This window comes from Triturus cristatus, chromosome 7 (assembly GCF_964204655.1).
Source record: "Triturus cristatus chromosome 7, aTriCri1.1, whole genome shotgun sequence".
Classification (NCBI taxonomy): domain Eukaryota; kingdom Metazoa; phylum Chordata; class Amphibia; order Caudata; family Salamandridae; genus Triturus; species Triturus cristatus.
In genome coordinates this window covers 64,843,806-64,866,600 of record NC_140590.1, presented here as the reverse complement: position 1 = coordinate 64,866,600, position 22,795 = coordinate 64,843,806, and the positions used below count along the sequence as shown (strand labels likewise).

Below are 22,795 nucleotides of genomic sequence, written 5' to 3'. Positions count from 1 at the left end.
CTAGTCAATACACTGCATTAGATGGCAGAGAGTAACAGAGGTACAGAAGTGTACTGTACTAGTCAACACACTGCATTAGATGGTACGGAGTGACAGAGCTACTAGAAGGTATACAGTACTAGTCATTACACTGTATACATGTCACAGAGTGACAGAGGTACTGGACTGACAGACCTATTCCAAGGTGTATTGTATTAGACAGTACACCACATTAGTTGGTACAGAGTAACTCCAAGGTATACTGTACTAGTCAGTACACTGTGTTATATGATAGAGAGTAGTGACAGAGCTATTAGAAGGTATATAGTAGTAGTCAGTACACTGCAATAGAAGTCACAGAGTGACAGAGGTACTAGAAGTGTACAGTACTAGTCTGTACACTCCATTAGATGGTATAGAGTGACAGAGCTACCCCAAGGTATACTGTACAGTACCAGTCAGTACACTGCATTGGATGGTGCAGAGTAGGAGAGCTACTAGAAGTTACACAGTACTACTCAATACATTGCATTAGATGGTACTTAGTGACAGAGCTACTGGAACGTATACTGTACTAGTCAGTACATGGCATCAGATGGAACAGAGTAACAGAGCTACTAGAAGGAATACTGTACTACTCAGTAGACTGCATTAGATAGTACATTGTAAGATGGGCACTCCAAATTATACTGTATTAGTCATTACCTCCTCGTAAGTCTTCCTCGCCACATGATTAACAAAGTGAGCTTCAGCTCCACACCAGAACCCTCCAAAGCAAAAGTTAGCCTCCCACGCCTCCCATCCCTTGCCAACATGGCCGACCCCTATCACCCCTGACCTCTATAGGAGGAGGGCCGGCCCAACCCTCTGCCTGTTTTTTGGGTTCTGCGCTGCAGATTCTCCAGAGCGTGTTTCAGGTAAGTGGTTCCTGCTGTAGCTGGAACTGGGGTCCCTTGTTGGTGGACCTGATCTAGCCGGCCCTAGGACTCTGGGACCATCCTGCTTCCTTCCCCCGGTGTCAGGTCTGGGCCGGTTAGGCTCTGCTTTAGCGAGCCAAGGGTTTACAGGGGGACGGACGAGGGGGTCTGGGGATCTTCCTCGCGGCCTTTTTTCCTCTACCCTAGTCCGTGTGGGCAGAGTGTTTTGATGGTTATACTTGTGCCCAGGACCCCCTCCCTCCCCCCCCTGGTGGCGCTCCTTCCGTTGGTGAGGCTCCTTTCATCCCCGGGTCTCCCATTGCTGGGGCGGCTTGGGCTTGTGTTTGAGGTGGGGGTGCGGGCACCCGGCGGTCCATTCTACGGTCCCCGGGGGCACCACCGCCTTGTGGTTGTTTGGTTTTTCGGGGCCCCCAGGGGGTCTCGCTGCAAACTATACTGTTTCTGTCCTGAGAGACTGGCTGGGCCCAGGCTGCTGCAGGCCTTCGCTACCTCTAGCGGCCTCGGGTTGGGCGGTTTGGCCCATATCGCATTTACGGCTCCTAGATGTGGAGCCGGACTCATTGCCTTGCCGCGATAGTCCGCTTGCTGGGCGTAGTCTCTTTGGACAGGTTGGATCCCTGAAGCTTCCTTCAGAGTGGGCGCGCGAGTTGCCAGGAGCTTCATTCAGCCTGGAGCCGTGCGCTGCGGCCGTTGCCTCAGCCGATCCCTGTCCTGTATGATGCCGCATTACTCAGCCGTTCCTCAGGCCGAGGGCATGTGGCTTGTACTTTACTGGTGTCCTTTGCGTGGCACCTGTCCTTAGTGGGATTCTTTCTGATTCTTTTCCAGACGTAGTGAGTTTTGTTTCTCTCCCCTTACTACACGTAGCTTCCGTTGTGTATATGTTGTTTGAGGTGTCCGGAACACACACATGCGCGCTACGTTATTCTCACACAGTGAAACTGAAATCCTGGGTTTAAGATGGCAGGAAAAGTGAGCAAGTAATGGTAGGAGCTCTCGATTCTGCTTGGCTCTTCTGCTGCTGTCACGGTTCAGACTCTGGCATATCGTTATTTTTTGGGGTCGTGGTGACCCAGTGCTGTTATACGGGATCATCGTACTCTGGGTGAGTGTGATATTTATGTATATATATCTTTTAATATTCCGAGAGGGGTTTCCGACACCAGTTGCACGGTAGGCCTAACAGCTTTCATTGGTTGATTGCGGTAACTTTTTCCAATCTGGGTGCATTGGTTTCCCCCATCATAACTAGTGTTAACGGACCTGCTTCTAAGCGCAGTGTGTAAATGGGAAGTAGAGATAATGTGGCCTTAAGACTAGAGCGGTTGCCCTTAAGGCTGGGGAAATCGGTTTGAGTCTCGGCAATGAAATTACTGCTAAATTACGAATCTGTGCTTTATGTGAGGTGGTCTGCTACGTACTACATTTGTTGCATAAATCTTTGTATTATTACCTGCTGGTCATTTCTGACTATTGTATAGTGCGGATTTGTGATTTTTGTAGCGAAATCCAGGAGCCGTGCGTACACTGTAAAGTGCTCCGCATGACACAGCATTGGACCCTTCTGGTTGTTTTCTCATGTTTTCTTTATTCTAGGGTAGCCAAGAAGAATTCCATATGGTAGTGTTACGCACTGAATGACAGCGCTGTATATTTTGCCATCAAGGTACGTACTAGTGGGACCAAAGATTTCGGCCATTTGTCCTATGGTTTGTGAGTTCATGTCCTGGTGTTTTACTGGCGTTTGGGGTATGTCGCAGGGCCATGGCTTCATTTTGTTTGCTGTGTTTGTCGCTGGCTCTTTCTTCCCTTCCGGGCTTTGGATCTGCAGTACTTCCATCTTGTTTGCTCCTGTTCCCGCCTGCTCGCCATTGTTGTGTGGGGTCTGGCCTGGTTGGTCCCTCGTTGGGCGTCCTCCCGGGAATTCGAGGGGCTGTTGGCTGCTGCGTGTCTGATGGGGGCGGGCTGCTGTTGGCACCTGTCCGTCCTTCTCTGGGCTGCTACTGTGGTCTCCATGCAGGATTTTGCTTCTGCTTCTGCTCCTGGGGGGCTTGCCCTTTCCAGTCCGGGGCCGCCTCCGTGGTGCCCCTTTCTCATCCTGCTTCCTGGCTCGGCAGGCAGCTGCCACGCCTCCTGTCCGTGTCATGCTTCTCCTCGGCTCCTGGCTGTTGGGGCTCTGTTGGGGGCCATCTGTTGCCTCTCCTTACGTCCTGGGTGGGCTCTGTTGCGGTTCCGTGGGTCCTGCATTAGGCCGCGTCGCCCCACTGTCAATCTTGGTGGTCTCCCAGGTTCTTCTCCGGCGCTTCCTGTTTCCCGGTGGGGTATTGGTGCTCTTACGATTCCTGGCAGTCCCCCTTGGTTTTTTCTCTGCCCCCCTGGTTTTTCCTATTGGGATGGTCTTTCTTGGGCCTCCACGGCATGTGTGTCGGGTGTTCTTGTGCCTTGTTGGCGGGCGGTGCTTTGCATTGTCCTTCTCTTGGGGGCTTGTTCCATCCGGTGGGTCTCAGTGCTGCTGGGCCGTCCTGGGTTCTGGTGCATTCTCGTCTTCACATGTTCCCGTGGGTTTACTTTTTCTTGTCCCGCCCACAGTTCTGTTATGCCAGTGGTTGTGCTCCACGGGTTCGGTCCGGGTTGGTGGTGTCCATGCTCTTCCCTTTCCTCTGTCGCGGGTCGGGCACGCAGCTCCCTTTCCGCCCTGTCTGCAGTTGCGGCCTGCGGTCTTCCTTTTCTGGTGTCCCCTTCCCAGGTGGTTGTGGTCTTTTCCGGCCAGTGGGGAGTGCTTGGGTTCCCGGTCTTTGCGGGGTCGGTTGGTCCCCTTGCTGGCGGGTTTCTCATCTACCTTCTGTTGGCCGTTCCTTTGACAATTTGTTCTGGGCTTGGCTGGTGTCCGGGGGTGGTCAATCGGGACTGTTTCTCTTCCAGGAGTATTGCTCGTTCGGGCTTCAGGCGTGGCGCTTTCATCCACTCTATTTTCTTACGCGGGTTCTGGACTAGTTTGGCCTGGACGGGGCATTTAACCTGTTGGTGGTGCTCGCCTGGGTTCTTCTCCTTGGTTTCCGCCGCTTTGGGTGTTGATTGTCCGGGGGTGCTGGGCTTTCCTGGTTCTTCATTCCCCTTTGCGGAACGCTCAGCTTCCTGTGGGGATTTTGTGTCCTCTTCCTCTTTATCCCTGGCTCTGGGGTAGGTACTGGTACCTGTTGGCTTGGGGTTGCTCCCTGGAGGTGTTGGCATTTCTTCGGGGTCGTTTCGCCCAGCTCTTCTTTCCTTCTAGCCATTGTTGTGTTTCTACCTCTGGCCTTACCTCCCTGTATGCTCCTTTTCTTGGTGGCTTTCAGTTGTTCAGCTGGGTCGGGCCTGGTCATTGGTTGGCTTGGTGGCCTCCTGGGTCCTCGCTTCGGCAGCTCGTTTACTACACGTGAACCATTACAGGGACAGGTTGCTAGGCCTCTGCGCTGGGATGCCACGCTCGTTCACCCAGCGTTCCCCATGCTGCCGGGTGCTGTATGCTTCCTTGTGCGTAGTGGCCCTGTGATGGGCCTTCGCTTTCCTTTCTGGTGGCTTAGCCATGGGCCTGGTCCCTTCTGATTTTTGGCCTCCTTGGGCGGCCTTGCGGGCTTTCCGCTGTTGGCTGCTTTGGTGGCCGGGTTGCTTCAGGGTTGTTTCCTGTGGCTATCGGGGGCTGTTTTGCCTTGTGCCTTTGCTAGTGTGGCGCTCTCTTCCGGAAGGTCCTTTGGGCCAATGGGGTCCATGGCCTGCCTGTTTTTCACCTTGTTTATGGTGTTTTGTTGGCCTTCCATTCTGCAGGTTGGACGAGGTGATGGGTTCCTTTCTGCGCTCTCCTCCGTTCTTGCGGCTCCTGCTGGTCTGCTTGGTTGCGTCTGGTTCCTCGACTTCTGCCTTCGGTTTCCTCAGTTGACCGCCGGGCCTGGTAGGTTTTGTTTCCTTCTTTCCCTCCGGTCACTGGACTTAGGGTGGTTTCTGTTCTCTTGGTGTGGTGGTCTGACGTGCTGTATTGCTGTGTTTGCGTCGGGCTGTATCTTTTGGCTGCTCTGGCATCTTGTTGTCTCTGTGGTGGCGTTGCCCTCTTTCCTTTGATTCCGGAGCCTGTGGCTTTTGCTTCCCTCACTCTTTTGACTGTCTGTCGGGCAGTCTTGGCAGTTTGGGCAACCGGCCTCTTGCTGTTGTGGTGCCAGTTTGTTTGTTGCTTTTGACTCCGTACGGTCTGGTTCCGTTCCTTCTCTGTTCTCCTTCAGTCGTTGGTTCGGGCGGATTTTCTGGCAGCCCTTTGGGTCTCAGGGGTTTTGGGTTTTCGGCCCTCCCCTCCCAGTGTCTCCCTGTCCCGGGCTGGTTCTCCCTGCTCATGGGTGCCTGTCTCTTGGGTGGTTTCTTCCACTCGTCTGTGTTTTTGGCATCCCCTTCTGGTCCATTAGTTTCTTGTGAATAGCCATGAAGCCACTTGGGTTTGGTAAGTGCTCACTTTGTTAATCAAATGGCGAGGAAGACTTACGAGGAGATAATGCCCCGGTTACTTACCTGTAATCTTCATTACTCCGAGTATAGTCTTCCTCGCCACATGAGTTCCCATCCCTCCCTCCCTGTGTTGCTATCGGCTTCATGTTTCTGCTTGGTAGTTCTCAGGCTGAGGGTTGGGCCGACCCTCCTCTTATAGAGGTCAGGGGTGATAGGGGTCGGCCATGTTGGGAAGGGATGGGACGCATGAGAGGCTAACTTTTGCTTTGGAGGGTTCTGATGTGGAGCTGAAGCTCACTTCGTTAATCTTGTGGCGAGAAAGACTATACTCGGAGCAATGAAGATTACCGGTAAGTAACCGGGGCAGTACTCTATTTTAGATAGTACAGAGTAAGAGAGCTTCTAGAAGGTATAATGTACTAGTCTGTATACTGCATTAGATGGCACAGAGTGACAGACCTACTCCAAGGTATACAGTACTACCCAGTACACTGCATTAGATGGCACAGAGGCACAGAGCTACTACAAGGTAAACAGTGCTAGGCAGTACACTCTACTGGATGGTACAGAGTAAGAGAGCTACTAGAAGGAATACTGTACTAGTCAGTACACTGCACTAGATGGTACAGAGTGGCAGAGCTCCCAGAAGGTGTACTGTACTAGTCAGTACACTATATTGGATGTTACAGAGTAACAGGGCCACTCCAATTCATACTTTACTTGTCAGTACACAGAATTAGATGGTACAAAGTAACAGAGTCACTCCGAGGCATACTGTACTGGTGAATCAATCAATCAATCAGGGGAACTGTAAGTGCGCTGAGGGTCTCAAGGCGCGGGGGGAGGTGAGCAGCTCCGTTCAGTCGAAGAGCCCAGTCTTAAGTGTCTTCCTTGAGGCTGTTCATGTTGGGGGCGCATCTGATGCCGATCGGGAGCTGGTTCCAGGTCTTGGCCGCGGTGTAGGAGAATGCTCTTCCACATGTTCTGGCTCTGCGGATGCGCGGGGTTTCAGCAAGGGTGAGGTCGACAGATTGGAGGTTTCTCTTGGGTACGTGGAAGGAGATTCTCTTGTTGAGATATTGGGGTCCGATGTTGTGGAGGCATTTGGAGGCATGGGTGAGTATCTTGAAAGTAACTCTCTTCTCAACGGGGAGCCAATAGAGGTTCCGTAGGTGTTAGGTGATGTGTTCATGTCGAGAGATACCGAGGACGAGTCTGGCTGCGGTGTTCTGTATGGTCTAGAGCTTGTGGAGCAGAGACTTGTTGATCCCGGCGAAGAGGGCGTTTCTGTAGTCCAGTCTGCTGGTTAGGAGTGCGTGGGTGACGGCCTTTCTTGATTCGGGGAGGATCCATTTGAAGGTTTTTCGGAGGATGCAGAGCGTGTTGAAGCTGCTGGAGGTGACGGCGTTGACCTGAGGGCTCATGGAGAGGGAGGAGTCAAGTACGATGCCAAAGTTTTGGGCGTTTTCCGTGGGGTTGGTAGGGCTGCCAAGGGTGGTGGGCCACCAGGTGTTGTCCCATGCAGAAGGGGAAGGTCCGAGGACGAGGACCTCTGTCTTCTCTGAGTTGAGCTTCATGCAGCTGCTGCTCATCCAGGATGCGACGTCCTTCATTCCTTCCTGGAAGTTGAGTCTGGTGGTGAAGGGGTCCTTGGTGAGGGAGAGGATGAGCTGGGTGTCGTTGGGGTAGGATACTATGCTGAGTCCGTGCTGTCGGACGATGGCGGCGAGGGGGCCATGTAGATGTTGAAGAGCGTGGGGCTGAGCGATGATCCTTGGGGTACTCCGTAGTTGATTTCCGTGGGTTTGGAGAGGAAGGGTGGTAGTCTGATTCTTTGGATTCTGCCGGTGAGGAACGAGCAGATCTAGTCAAGGGCGGTTCCTTGTATGCCGGGGTTGTGGAGTCTGGCGGTGAGTGTGCAGTGGGAGACGGAGTGGAATGCTGCAAAGAGGTCGAGTAGGTTCAGGGCTGTGGTGTGTTTCATTGGTCGAGGAGGGTGCGGAAGTCGTCTGTTGTGGCAAGTAGAGAGGTCTCGGTGCTATGGAATCCTGATTGGGAGGGGTCGAGGATGGAGTTTTCTCCGATGAATCTCGTTAGTTGTGCATTGACGGTTTTTTCGTGACTTTGGCCACGAAGCGGAGGAGGGAGATGGGTCAGTAGTTCTTGAGGTCTGTGGGGTCTGCTGAGGGCTTCTTGAGCAGGGGTCTGACTTCTGCGCATTTCCAGTCGTCAGGGAAGATGCCGGTTTTGAAGGTGGCATTGATGGTGCGTCGTAGTTCTGGAGCGATGGTGGTGGCGGCTCTGTGGTAGTATTGTTTAGCTAAGCTACTGTTATACTATGTATATATGTATATATATATTGATATTTTATGTACCGTGGGACTCCCACTTCGACGATGGGGAATGATTCAAGCATGTGAATCTAGGAAAGACACCCCAATACTGGAGAAGCATGAGTTAGGTCACTGTAAGTGCGTGTGGTAGGTCAGTATAGGTACATGCAACAGGGCAGAGTAGGTGATACATTTGGTCAGTATAGGTGCATGCAGTGAGTCAGTGTAGATACATGTGTTAGGTCATTGTAGGTTCATGCACTAGATCAGTGTAGTTGCAGGGGCTAGGTCAATGTAGGTGTATGAGCTGCGTCAGTGTAGATACATGTGTTAGATCATTGTAGGTGCATGCACAACGTAAGTGTGGGTGCATGTGCTAGTTCAGTGTAGGTGCATGCGCTAGGTCACTGTAGGCGCATGGGCTAGGTGAGTGCAGGTGCATGCGCTAAGTCAGTGTAGGCTCATGGGCTAGGTCAGTGTAGATGCATGTGTTAGGTCAGTGTAGACGCACGTGTTAGGTCAGTGTAGATGCATGTGCTAGGTCAGTGTAGGTGCATGCGCTAGGTCAGTGTAGGTGCATGCGCTAGGCCAGTGTAGATGCATGTGCTAGGTCAGTGTAGGTGCATGTGCAAGGTCAGTGTAGGTGCATGCGCTAGGCCAGTGTAGATGCATGTGCTAGCTCAGTGTAGGTGCATGTGCTAGGTCAGTGTAGGTGTATGGGCTAGGTCAGTGTAGATGCATGTGCTAGGTCAGTGTTGATGCATGCGCTAGGTCAGTGTAGATGCATGCGCTAGGTCAGTGTAGGTGCATGTGCTAGGTCAGTGTAGGTGCATGTGCTAGGTCAGTGTAGATGCATGTGCTAGTTCAGTGTAGGTGCATGTGCTAGGTCAGTGTAGGTGCATGTGCTAGGTGAGTGTAGATGCATGTGCTAGCTCTGTGTAGGTGCATGTGCTAGGTCAGTGTAGATGCATGCTCTAGGTCAGTGTAGATGCATGTGCTAGGTCAGTGTAGATGCATGCGCTAGGTCAGTGTAGATGCATGCGCTAGGTCAGTGTAGGTGCATGTGCTAGGTCAGTGTAGGTGCATGTGCTAGTTCAGTGTAGATGCATGTGCTAGGTCAGTGTAGGTGCATGCGCTAGGTCAGTGTAGATGCATGTGCTAGGTCAGTGTACGTGCATGTGCTAGGTCAGTGTAGGTGCATGTGCTAGTTCAGTGTAGATGCATGTGCTGGGTCAGTGTAGGTGCATGCACTAGGTCAGTGTAGATGCATGCTCTAGGTCAGTGTAGATGCATGAGCTAGGTCAGTGTAGGTGCATGTGCTAGTTCAGTGTAGGTGCATGTGCTAGTTCAGTGTAGATGCATGTGCTAGGTCAGTGTAGGTGCATGCGCTAGGCCAGTGTAGATGCATGTGCTAGGTCAGTGTAGGTGCATGCGCTAGGCTAGTGTAGGTGCATGTGCTACTTCAGTGTAGATGCATGTGCTAGGTCAGTGTAGGTGCATGTGCTAGTTCAGTGTAGATGCATGTGCTAGGTCAGTGTAGGTGCATGCGCTAGGTCAGTGTAGGTGCATGTGCTAGTTCAGTGTAGATGCATGTGCCCAGGTCAGTGTAGGTGCATGTGCTAGGTGAGTGTAGATGTATGTGCTAGGTCAGTGTAGGTGCATGCGCTAGGTCAGTGTAGGTGCATGTGCTAGTTCAGTGTAGATGCATGCGCTAGTTCAGTGTCGGTGCATGTGCTAGGTCAGTGTAGGTGCATGTGCTAGTTCAGTGTAGATGCATGCGCTAGGTCAGTGTAGGTGCATGCACTAGGTCAGTGTAGGTGCATGTGCTAGTTCAGTGTAGATGCATGCGCTAGGTCAGTGTAGGTGCATGCACTAGGTCAGTGTAGGTGCTTGTGCTAGTTCAGTGTAGATGCATGCGCTAGGTCAGTGTAGGTCCATGCGCTAGTTCAGTGTAGATGCATGCGCTAGGTCAGTGTAGGTGCATGCGCTAGGTCAGTGTAGGTGCATGCGCTAGTTCAGTGTCGGTGCATGTGCTGGGTCAGTGTAGGTGCATGTGCTAGTTCAGTGTAGATGCATGCGCTAGGTCAGTGTAGGTGCTTGTGCTAGTTCAGTATAGATGCATGCGCTAGGTCAGTGTAGGTGCATGCACTAGGTCAGCGTAGGTGCTTGTGCTAGTTCAGAGAAGATGCATGCGCTAGGTCAGTGTAGATGCATGTGCTAGTTCAGTGTAGATGCATGCGCTAGGTCAGTGTAGGTCCATGCGCTAGTTCAGTGTAGGTGCATGTGCTAGTTCAGTGTAGATGCATGCGCTAGGTCAGTGTAGGTGCATGCGCTAGTTCAGTGTAGATGCATGCGGTAGGTCAGTGTAGGTGCATGCGCTAGGTCAGTGTAGGTGCATGTGCTAGTTCAGTGTAGATGCATGCGCTAGGTCAGTGTAGGTGCATGCGCTAGTTCAGTGTAGATGCATGTGCTAGTTCAGTGTCGGTGCATGTGCTGGGTCAGTGTAGGTGCATGTGCTAGTTCAGTGAAGATGCATGCGCTAGGTCAGTGCAGGTACTTGTGCTAGTTCAGTGTAGATGCATGCGCTAGGTTAGTGTAGGTGCATGCACTAAGTCATTGTAGGCGCTTGTGCTAGTTCAGTGTAGATGCATGCGCTAGGTCAGTGTAGCTGCATGTGCTGAGTCAGTGTAGGTGCATGCACTAGGTCAGTGTAGGTGCATGTGCTAATTCAGTGTAGATGCATGCGCTAGGTCAGTGTAGGTGCATGCACTAGGTCAGTGTAGGTGCTTGTGCTAGTTCAGAGTAGATGCATGCGCTAGGTCAGTGTATCTGCATGTGCTGAGTCAGTGTAGGTGCATGTGCTAGGTCAGTGTAGGTGCATGTGCTAGGTCACTGTAGATGTTTGCTCTAGGTCAGTGTAGATGCATGTGCTAGGTCACTGTAGATGCTTGCGCTAGGTTAGTGTAGATGCATGTGCTAGGTCAGTGTAGGTGCATGCGCTAGGTCAGTGTAGATGCATGGGCTAGTTCAGTGTAGATGCATGCGCTAGGTCAGTGTAGGTGCATGCACTAGGTCAGTGTAGATGCATGTACTAGGTCAGTGTAGATGCATGTACTAGGTCAGTGTAGATGCATGCGCTAGGTCAGTGTAGGTGCATGTGCTAGGTCAGTGTAGGTGCATGTGCTAGGTCAGTGTAGGTGCATGTGCTAGTTCAGTGTAGATGCATGCGCTAGGTCAGTGTAGGTGCATGCACTAGGTCAGTGTAGGTGCATGTGCTAGTTCAGTGTAGATGCATGCGCTAGGTCAGTGTAGGTGCATGCACTAGGTCAGTGTAGGTGCTTGTGCTAGTTCAGTGTAGATGCATGCGCTAGGTCAGTGTAGGTCCATGCGCTAGTTCAGTGTAGATGCATGCGCTAGGTCAGTGTAGGTGCATGCGCTAGGTCAGTGTAGGTGCATGCGCTAGTTCAGTGTCGGTGCATGTGCTGGGTCAGTGTAGGTGCATGTGCTAGTTCAGTGTAGATGCATGCGCTAGGTCAGTGTAGGTGCTTGTGCTAGTTCAGTGTAGATGCATGCGCTAGGTCAGTGTAGGTGCATGCACTAGGTCAGCGTAGGTGCTTGTGCTAGTTCAGAGAAGATGCATGCGCTAGGTCAGTGTAGATGCATGTTCAACGTGGGTCGCACTCCGCTGGTCATACTAGCAAGTAGCCCCATAGGATTCTGGAGAATGAAGTAGCAGCGGCGAGTACACCTATGCTACAAGTAGAAACAATAAATGCCATCCGTGGACACGTGTTTCGAGGTAGTTGCCTCTCGTCAGCAGGGAGCAGGTCTGTATGCGGGGTGCCTAGTAGACTGCCAAATATATGAGGTTAAGTACCTTTCACGGCGCGCGGGTGCGGTATCCTGACTCGTCAGCCAATCGCTCGAGGGAGCTTTAAATACACTTTCAACGTGGGTCGCACTCCGCTGGTCATACTAGCAAGTAGCCCCATAGGATTCTGGAGAATGAAGTAGCAGCGGCGAGTACACCTATGCTACAAGTATAAACAATAAATGCCATCCCTGGACACGTGTTTCGAGGTAGTTGCCTCTCGTCAGCAGGGAGCAGGTCTGTATGCGGGGTGCCTAGTAGACTGCCAAATATATGAGGTTAAGTACCTTTCACGGCGCGCGGGTGCGGTATCCTGACTCGTCAGCCAATCGCTCGAGGGAGCTTTAAATACACTTTCAACGTGGGTCGCACTCCGCTGGTCATACTAGCAAGTAGCCCCATAGGATTCTGGAGAATGAAGTAGCAGCGGCGAGTACACCTATGCTACAAGAATAAACAATAAATGCCATCCCTGGACACGTGTTTCGAGGTAGTTGCCTCTCGTCAGCAGGGAGCAGGTCTGTATGCGGGGTGCCTAGTAGACTGCCAAATATATGAGGTTAAGTACCTTTCACGGCGCGCGGGTGCGGTATCCTGACTCGTCAGCCAATCGCTCGAGGGAGCTTTAAATACACTTTCAACGTGGGTCGCACTCCGCAGGTCATACTAGCAAGTAGCCCCATAGGATTCTGGAGAATGAAGTAGCAGCGGCGAGTACACCTATGCTACAAGTATAAACAATAAATGCCATCCCTGGACACGTGTTTCGAGGTAGTTGCCTCTCGTCAGCAGGGAGCAGGTCTGTATGCGGGGTGCCTAGTAGACTGCCAAATATATGAGGTTAAGTACCTTTCACGGCGCGCGGGTGCGGTATCCTGACTCGTCAGCCAATCGCTCGAGGGAGCTTTAAATACACTTTCAACGTGGGTCGCACTCCGCTGGTCATACTAGCAAGTAGCCCCATAGGATTCTGGAGAATGAAGTAGCAGCGGCGAGTACACCTATGCTACAAGTATAAACAATAAATGCCATCCCTGGACACGTGTTTCGAGGTAGTTGCCTCTCGTCAGCAGGGAGCAGGTCTGTATGCGGGGTGCCTAGTAGACTGCCAAATATATGAGGTTAAGTACCTTTCACGGCGCGCGGGTGCGGTATCCTGACTCGTCAGCCAATCGCTCGAGGGAGCTTTAAATACACTTTCAACGTGGGTCGCACTCCGCTGGTCATACTAGCAAGTAGCCCCATAGGATTCTGGAGAATGAAGTAGCAGCGGCGAGTACACCTATGCTACAAGTATAAACAATAAATGCCATCCCTGGACACGTGTTTCGAGGTAGTTGCCTCTCGTCAGCAGGGAGCAGGTCTGTATGCGGGGTGCCTAGTAGACTGCCAAATATATGAGGTTAAGTACCTTTCACGGCGCGCGGGTGCGGTATCCTGACTCGTCAGCCAATCGCTCGAGGGAGCTTTAAATACACTTTCAACGTGGGTCGCACTCCGCTGGTCATACTAGCAAGTAGCCCCATAGGATTCTGGAGAATGAAGTAGCAGCGGCGAGTACACCTATGCTACAAGTATAAACAATAAATGCCATCCCTGGACACGTGTTTCGAGGTAGTTGCCTCTCGTCAGCAGGGAGCAGGTCTGTATGCGGGGTGCCTAGTAGACTGCCAAATATATGAGGTTAAGTACCTTTCACCTGCGCGCTACGAGAGGTACTAGACCTGATAACGATTTTAGCAGCTTACACAGCAACCCCACACATTTTCCTACTCCCTGCTGACGAGAGGCAACTACCTCGAAACACGTGTCCAGGGATGGCACACGCCACGCATACTTGCATTCACACTCGAGCATAGGTGTATCCGCCGACGCTGACCTTCAGGGACCATTTTCATTGGGGGAACACGCCTGGTAGGTGTAGCAGTGTGCGACCAATCTGGTTTAACTTTATATTCAGGCTCCCTTGAGCCGGTGGAGTCGACGGACTCATGGTTACGCACCTGCGCGCTACGAGAGGTACTAGACCTGATAACGATTTTAGCAGCTTACACAGCAACCCCACACATTTTCCTACTCCCTGCTGACGAGAGGCAACTACCTCGAAACACGTGTCCAGGGATGGCACACGCCACGCATACTTGCATTCACACTCGAGCATAGGTGTATCCGCCGACGCTGACCTTCAGGGACCATTTTCATTGGGGGAACACGCCTGGTAGGTGTAGCAGTGTGCGACCAATCTGGTTTAACTTTATATTCAGGCTCCCTTGAGCCGGTGGAGTCGACGGACTCATGGTTACGCACCTGCGCGCTACGAGAGGTACTAGACCTGATAACGATTTTAGCAGCTTACACAGCAACCCCACACATTTTCCTACTCCCTGCTGACGAGAGGCAACTACCTCGAAACACGTGTCCAGGGATGGCACACCCCACGCATACTTGCATTCACACTCGAGCATAGGTGTATCCGCCGACGCTGACCTTCAGGGACCATTTTCATTGGGGGAACACGCCTGGTAGGTGTAGCAGTGTGCGACCAATCTGGTTTAACTTTATATTCAGGCTCCCTTGAGCCGGTGGAGTCGACGGACTCATGGTTACGCACCTGCGCGCTACGAGAGGTACTAGACCTGATAACGATTTTAGCAGCTTACACAGCAACCCCACACATTTTCCTACTCCCTGCTGACGAGAGGCAACTACCTCGAAACACGTGTCCAGGGATGGCACACGCCACGCATACTTGCATTCACACTCGAGCATAGGTGTATCCGCCGACGCTGACCTTCAGGGACCATTTTCATTGGGGGAACACGCCTGGTAGGTGTAGCAGTGTGCGACCAATCTGGTTTAACTTTATATTCAGGCTCCCTTGAGCCGGTGGAGTCGACGGACTCATGGTTACGCACCTGCGCGCTACGAGAGGTACTAGACCTGATAACGATTTTAGCAGCTTACACAGCAACCCCACACATTTTCCTACTCCCTGCTGACGAGAGGCAACTACCTCGAAACACATGTCCAGGGATGGCACACGCCACGCATACTTGCATTCACACTCGAGCATAGGTGTATCCGCCGACGCTGACCTTCAGGGACCATTTTCATTGGGGGAACACGCCTGGTAGGTGTAGCAGTGTGCGACCAATCTGGTTTAACTTTATATTCAGGCTCCCTTGAGCCGGTGGAGTCGACGGACTCATGGTTACGCACCTGCGTGCTACGAGAGGTACTAGACCTGATAACGATTTTAGCAGCTTACACAGCAACCCCACACATTTTCCTACTCCCTGCTGACGAGAGGCAACTACCTCGAAACACGTGTCCAGGGATGGCACACGCCACGCATACTTGCATTCACACTCGAGCATAGGTGTATCCGCCGACGCTGACCTTCAGGGACCATTTTCATTGGGGGAACACGCCTGGTAGGTGTAGCAGTGTGCGACCAATCTGGTTTAACTTTATATTCAGGCTCCCTTGAGCCGGTGGAGTCGACGGACTCATGGTTACGCACCTGCGCGCTACGAGAGGTACTAGACCTGATAACGATTTTAGCAGCTTACACAGCAACCCCACACATTTTCCTACTCCCTGCTGACGAGAGGCAACTACCTCGAAACACGTGTCCAGGGATGGCACACGCCGCGCATACTTGTGTTAGAAAGGATAGACGGACCGGGAGGGTCGGCCGGGGTCAGGAGGAGAGGTCTCCGGGGAGAGCCGTCTCCAGCGATCGTACAGACAAGTAACTTCCCCCCCACAGACAGATACCACACACGGATGAGGTTCAGTGTTCTTTATAAGCACTTCTTAAGGTACGGTTGAATGGTACAAGGAGGTCTGGACTCAGGGGTCCCCTCGATTCAAGTCTCTCAAAGCAGGGTAAGGGGTAGCGGGACAGTCTGTCTACCAGTCGGGTAGTTTGGATGAGATGATGAGTAGCTCACAATCCTCGAGCTTAGTTGGTACGGGCCGCGGCAGCGCCAGCAGGTCCCGGACAGATGGTCGATGTACGGTCTGCGGCAGCGCCAGCAGGTCCCGGTGAGGATGGTCGTTACAACGGGCCGCGGCAGCGCCAGCAGGTCCCGGAAAGATGGTCGATGTACGGTCCGCGGCAGCGCCAGCAGGTCCCGGTGAGGATGGTCGTTACAACGGGCCGCGGCAGCGCCAGCAGGTCCCGACGAGGATGGAGGTTGTAGAAGGCCGCGGCAGCGCCAGCAGGCAGGACGATGGTTCACAAGAGCGGGCTACGGCAGCGCCAGTAGTCCGTCAAGGCTGAGTTCTCTCGGTGTCTCTCGACTCCAGGATACAACTGCCTTCCTGCTCCGGAGTTGCCCCAGTTATAGGGCAGGCGCCCTTTGATGTCCGGACCCTCGCACTTGGAGGTCGGAGGGCCCGGGATGAAGGTGTCCAGACACCCAGCAGGGGGTGGAGCCAGCGCCTGGGAGAGCTGGAGGCGATCGGCACCTGGCGGGGGAAGAGCTTTTGACACTTCGTCCTCCCATTGACCTGCCAAGTGGTCCGCTCACCTCCCGGGTGGATGGTGGTGCCGGGATGTCGGGGCCGGCCAGGCCCGGGGTTAGGGTCGGGGCGAGGCCACGCGGCCTCGTGGTGCAGGGCCCAAGATGGCGGCTTGAACCGGCCGGGGGAGCCGGTGGCTGGGCCCCGTGATGAGGAGAGGTCCGAGGGCAGAAGATCCGTCGGGCGACGGGGTACAGGTGCTTTTCGTGGATTATACCTGGTGGGCCGGAGCTCGGGCCCTGTCGTGCGGGGAGGGAGCAAGCCCTTCGTGTGGCCTGTCCAACATGCGTCCCCCCCAGCTGAAGGCGGGGAGAGTCACCCATCTCCTTGGGGACTCTCTTCGTCGAGGCGGAAAAAGCGGGACAGGCCATCCGCGTTGGCGTGGTCTTGGCCTGGTCGGTGCTCCACCGTGAAGTCCATTCCCTGCAGGGAAATGGACCAGCGCAAGAGTTTCGGGTTCTCCCCCCGCATCTGCATCAGCCACTGCAGGGGTCGATGGTCGGTTTGTACCCGGAAGTGGGTACCGAAGAGATAGGGCCGGAGCTTTTTGAGGGCCCACACCACTGCGAAGGCCTCCCTCTCGACGGTGCTCCAGCGCTGTTCTCGGGCCAGGAGACGTCGACTGATGAAGGCCACCGGCTGGTCATGACCTTCGGGGTTTAACTGAGAAAGGACGGCTCCGATGCCGTGGTCGGAGGCGTCGGTCTGTACCACGAATTCCCGACCGTAATCGGGGGCCTGGAGCACAGGGGCGGTGCACAGGGCGGCCTTCAGCTTCTCGAAGGCCGCTTGACAATCGGGGGTCCAGTTAATCCGCTTCGGTTGGTTCTTGGACGTGAGACCCGTGAGGGGCCCCACGATGCTGCCGTAGTCCTTCACGAACCGCCGGTAGTAGCCGGTGAGCCCCAAGAAGGCTCGGACCTCGGTCTGGGTGACGGGGGGCTGCCAGGACTGGATGGCAGCAATCTTAAGTTGTAGCGGGGCCACCAGCCCGCTTCCCACTTGGTGCCCAAGGTAGGTCACAGACCCTTGGCCAATTTGGCACTTGCCGGCCTTAATTGTGAGGCCGGCCCGCTGGAGGGCCTGTAGGACCTCTTGGAGGTGACGGAGGTGGTCGGGCCAGTGGCGGCTGTATACAGCGATATCGTCCAGGTAGGCAGCGCTGAACTCTTCGAGCCCCGCCAAGACCTGGTTCACGAGGCGTTGAAACGTGGCGGGGGCATTCTTCATGCCGAAGGGCATGACCTTGAATTGGTAGTGGCCATCGGGGGTAGAGAAGGCTGACCGTTCCTGAGCCCTGGGTGTGAGGCCGATCTGCCAGTAGCCCGCTGTTAGGTCGAAGACACTGAGGTAGCGGGCGGCCTCCAGCCGGTCGATCAGCTCGTCGGCCCGGGGGATTGGATGAGCGTCGGTCCGGGTGACAGCGTTCAAGCCCCGGTAGTCGACGCAGAATCTCAGTTCAGGTGCGGTGCCGGGGGCAGCGGCTTTGGGGACCAATACAACCGGACTGGCCCAGGGACTGTCCGAGGGCTCGATGACCCCGATTGTGAGCATCTTGGCCACCTCCTCCTGTATGCAGGCCCGTACCCGATCTGGTACGCGGTAGGCCCGGTGTCGGACAGGGGGACTGTCCCCGGTGTCCACGTCGTGCAAACACCAAGGGGTGACCCCGGGGGTGAGGGAGAACAGGGTAGCGAACTGCAGCAGGAGGTTCCGGCAGCCCTGGCGTTGCTCCGAAGTGAGGGCGTCAGAGAGCCGGACCCCGTCCACGGAGCCGTCATTCTCCTGAGTCTTCAGAAGATCCGGGAGGGGTTCGGAGTCTTCCTCTGCCCCACTGTCCGTAGCCATCAGGAGGCTGAGTTCTGAGCGCACAAAGTGTGGTTTGAGTCGGTTGGTGTGGAGGACCCGAAGGGGGTTCCGGGAGGTCCCCAGGTCGATGAGGTAAGTGACGGGGCTTTTGCGCTCGACCACTTTGAAGGGCCCCGTCCACTTATCTTGCAAGGCACATGGTTCGGTGGGGGACATCACCCATACTTGTTGTCCAGGCTCGAACTCAACGGAGGAGGCATTGCGATCATACCACTTCTTCATGTCCTCCTGGCTGGCCTCGAGGTTCGCCTTGGACATCTCTCTGAAGCGCCGGGTCTGATTGCGTAGGGCCAGGAGGTATTTGAAGACGTCTGGAGGGGTCTTTAGGGGGGCCATCTCCCAACCTTCTTTTACTAGGCTGAGGGGCCCTCGCACAGGGTGCCCGTACAGGAGTTCGAAAGGGCTAAAACCGAGGGACTTCTGGGGAACTTCGCGGTAGGCGAAGAGGAGGCACGGGAGTAGTACATCCCACTGGCGACGGAGGGGCTCTTCCAATCCCCCAATCATCCCCTTGAGGGTGCGGTTAAAACGCTCCACTAGTCCGTTCCCTTGGGGGTGATAGGGGGTCGTGAATCTGTAGGTGACCCCGCATTGTTGCCAGAGGGACTTCATGTATTTGGATATAAAGTTCGTGCCTCGGTCGCTGACGACTTCTCGGGGGAAGCCTACCCGGGAGAAGATCCCCATTAGGGCCCGGCCAACCACCGGAGCTGTCACGGTCCGTAGGGGCACCGCCTCGGGGTAGCGGGTGGCATGGTCCACCAATACTAAGATAAACCTGTGTCCTTGTGCCGTGCGGGGGTCCAGAGGCCCCACGATGTCTATCCCCACCCTCTCGAACGGGGTGGTGACCACAGGGAAGGGTTGCAGAGGGGCTTTCAGCTTCCGACCACTCTTCCCGCTGGCTTGGCATGTGGGGCAAGATCGGCAGTGGTTCAGGACGTCGTTCCTCATCTTCGGCCAGAAAAAGTGGGTCACTAGGCGGCTGTACGTTTTATCTTGGCCCAGGTGTCCAGCCAGGGGAACATCGTGGGCCAGGTTGAGCAGAAAGTCTCTGAAGCGGAGAGGTACTACCAGTACTCGACCGGCCCCCAGCTCGGCGATTCTTTGCTCGCTGTATAGCAGGTCGTTATCCCAGTAGACCCAGTGAGTTCCGGTGGAGTCCCCTGCGTTCTGGGCGCTGGCTTGTTGGCGGAGTCCCTCGAGGGAGGGACAGGTCTTTTGTTCCTGGCGGAACTGTGCTTGAGTGGGCCCCCCCTCTTGACGCCACTGAGCCAGGTCAGGAAGGTCCTGGGGTTGCGCGTCCCCTTCGGCCGTCGGGTCTGGGAGGCTGGCCTCGTCGTGGACTTCTACTGGGGCGACTGGGGGCGGAGGTGCTGGCCATTCTGGTTCTTCTGATCGAGGCACGGCACGGGCGGCCATGGACCGGGTGGTTATGCAGGCCCAGTCCGGGAGGCCCAGCATCCCCAGGTGCTCTCTTCTCTCAACGGTGGCCCACGGGGAACTCTCGAGGTCATTCCCCAGGAGGCAGTCCACGGGGGCATCGTCCCGGACCGTCACCTTCAACAGGCCGGAGACCCCTCCCCATTCGAATGGAACGCAGGCCATTTGACACATACTTTCAGAGTTGTCTGCCGAGCGGACGGGGCAGAGAATGTTCGGCAGGATCTGCTCGGGCTTCACCTGGTGACAGCGGACGGCCGTCACACTGGCGCCTGTGTCACTCAAGGCCTCGGCTCGCTGTCCATTAATGGTCACCCACTGACCGTATTTCCTGGTGTTAGCGGGTAGGGGAGCCCGCGGGACCATGTCTCTTCCCCCTAAGCACGCCAGGACCATGGCGGCCGGTTCCCACTCTTGCTGGGCCGGCTCATACTCCTCTGGTTCCTCCAATGATCGCTCTTCCCCCAGGGCGGCGGCAGCTACCTGGCGGGGCTTGGGTGTTTGGTTCTGCGGGCAGCTCGGGTCATTGGCGTAGTGGCCGACTCGCTGGCATCGGTGGCACGTGACGTTGGCTCGGACCCCAGGACGCCACGGGGGGTTGCCCCGACCGGCCGGAGCCAGGGTGCTGGCCACGGGTGTTGCGGGCAAGGCGTCTCTCCCTCGCCCCTGGCCCCCTCCTCCTCCCCGAGGACGGTGCTGGCCTTGGTTGTTTCTGTTCTGTTCGTGTGGCCCCCTCCGGCCCACTCGGGTGCTTTCCCATCGGTCAGCTTCGGCGGCGAGCTGCCGGGGGTCAGTCAGCTTACTGTCGAGGAGGTGCTGCCTGAGCTCGACGAAGCAGTTGTTCGACAGGTGCTCCCATACCATCAGGTTAAAGAGTTGTTCGTAGGTGGTGACCTGGCTCCCCTTTATCCAACCCTCGAAGGCACGGCTGAAATAGTTCACGTATTCTACCCAAGTTGTACCTGGGATCCGGGTGCAATCTCTGAACCTCTGGCGGTACATCTCGGGTGTGAGGCCGTAGCGGGTGAGGAGGGCAGCCTTCATGTGGTCGTAGGACGACATTTGGTGATCTGGGAGCTGCAGTAGGGCATCGCGCCCCTCGTTGATAAACCTCCCCCAGAGTCCGGCTCCCCAATCACTCCGGTCGATCCGGTGGGAGGTCATGGCGATCTCGTAGGCTTTAAACCACTGTTGTATGTCGTCTTCTCGGACATACTCTCGGACAACATCCTTGGGGATGTGGACTTTTTTCTCGATTGGCCCCGGGGTGTGTGGCCGCTCAGGCACCCCCAGTTCTTTATTCTGTTTCCGAAGTTCTATTTCCGCCAGTTTGCGCTCGTGCTCGAGCGTTATTTTTTTCTCCTCCAGCTCTCTCTGTCTCTGCTTCTCTTCTCGTTCATCTCGGAGCCGCATGTGCTCGAGGTTGAGTTTCTGTTCAGCTAACTTGAGTTCCCCATCCATCTTGAGTCGTGCCATTTCCAACTCGTGCAATCTGGTTCTTTCTCTTTCTCGGATCTCCTCCTGCGAGAGGCCCGTTCCCCGCTCCTCGGGAGCCGTGGCGTTCCCCTCTGGTGTGATGCTGCTTTGGTCGGAGGGTCCGGTGACCCCAGTTTCTGTCCACGACTCTAGGGCGTGCTTTAGATCATCTTTGGTACTCAGGCCGGTGGTAGCAATGCCAAGTTCTATGCAGAATTGTCTCAGTTCGCGGTGGTTGTATTCTTCTAATTTATCCATTTGGAATTTCTCGGTGGAGTTGCTATCTTTGGCTGACATCGTGTTGTTGTCGTGGGGTGAGTTACTCTCTGTACGATTACGCGTTGATTCGGATCGCGCCGCTGGCCACCAATGTTAGAAAGGATAGACGGACCGGGAGGGTCGGCCGGGGTCAGGAGGAGAGGTCTCCGGGGAGAGCCGTCTCCAGCGATCGTACAGACAAGTAACTTCCCCCCCACAGACAGATACCACACACGGATGAGGTTCAGTGTTCTTTATAAGCACTTCTTAAGGTACGGTTGAATGGTACAAGGAGGTCTGGACTCAGGGGTCCCCTCGATTCAAGTCTCTCAAAGCAGGGTAAGGGGTAGCGGGACAGTCTGTCTACCAGTCGGGTAGTTTGGATGAGATGATGAGTAGCTCACAATCCTCGAGCTTAGTTGGTACGGGCCGCGGCAGCGCCAGCAGGTCCCGGACAGATGGTCGATGTACGGTCCGCGGCAGCGCCAGCAGGTCCCGGTGAGGATGGTCGTTACAACGGGCCGCGGCAGCGCCAGCAGGTCCCGGAAAGATGGTCGATGTACGGTCCGCGGCAGCGGCAGCAGGTCCCGGTGAGGATGGTCGTTACAACGGGCCGCGGCAGCGCCAGCAGGTCCCGACGAGGATGGAGGTTGTAGAAGGCCGCGGCAGCGCCAGCAGGCAGGACGATGGTTCACAAGAGCGGGCTACGGCAGCGCCAGTAGTCCGTCAAGGCTGAGTTCTCTCGGTGTCTCTCGACTCCAGGATACAACTGCCTTCCTGCTCCGGAGTTGCCCCAGTTATAGGGCAGGCGCCCTTTGATGTCCGGACCCTCGCACTTGGAGGTCGGAGGGCCCGGGATGAAGGTGTCCAGACACCCAGCAGGGGGTGGAGCCAGCGCCTGGGAGAGCTGGAGGCGATCGGCACCTGGCGGGGGAAGAGCTTTTGACACTTCGTCCTCCCATTGACCTGCCAAGTGGTCCGCTCACCTCCCGGGTGGATGGTGGTGCCGGGATGTCGGGGCCGGCCAGGCCCGGGGTTAGGGTCGGGGCGAGGCCACGCGGCCTCGTGGTGCAGGGCCCAAGATGGCAGCTTGAACCGGCCGGGGGAGCCGGTGGCTGGGCCCCGTGATGAGGAGAGGTCCGAGGGCAGAAGATCCGTCGGGCGACGGGGTACAGGTGCTTTTCGTGGATTATACCTGGTGGGCCGGAGCTCGGGCCCTGTCGTGCGGGGAGGGAGCAAGCCCTTCGTGTGGCCTGTCCAACAACTTGCATTCACACTCGAGCATAGGTGTATCCGCCGACGCTGACCTTCAGGGACCATTTTCATTGGGGGAACACGCCTGGTAGGTGTAGCAGTGTGCGACCAATCTGGTTTAACTTTATATTCAGGCTCCCTTGAGCCGGTGGAGTCGACGGACTCATGGTTACGCACCTGTGCGCTACGAGAGGTACTAGACCTGATAACGATTTTAGCAGCTTACACAGCAACCCCACACATTTTCCTACTCCCTGCTGACGAGAGGCAACTACCTCGAAACACGTGTCCAGGGATGGCACACGCCACGCATACTTGCATTCACACTCGAGCATAGGTGTATCCGCCGACGCTGACCTTCAGGGACCATTTTC

General features: G+C 55.2%; 1 protein-coding gene across 2 annotated transcripts in view; it reads right to left on the bottom strand.

Annotated features, from left to right (window-relative positions):
* LOC146808823 (E3 ubiquitin-protein ligase TRIM39-like) overlaps positions 1–22,795 on the bottom strand; it is a 132,883-nt gene that overhangs the window by 1,613 nt on the left and 108,475 nt on the right. The window lies entirely within an intron of this gene.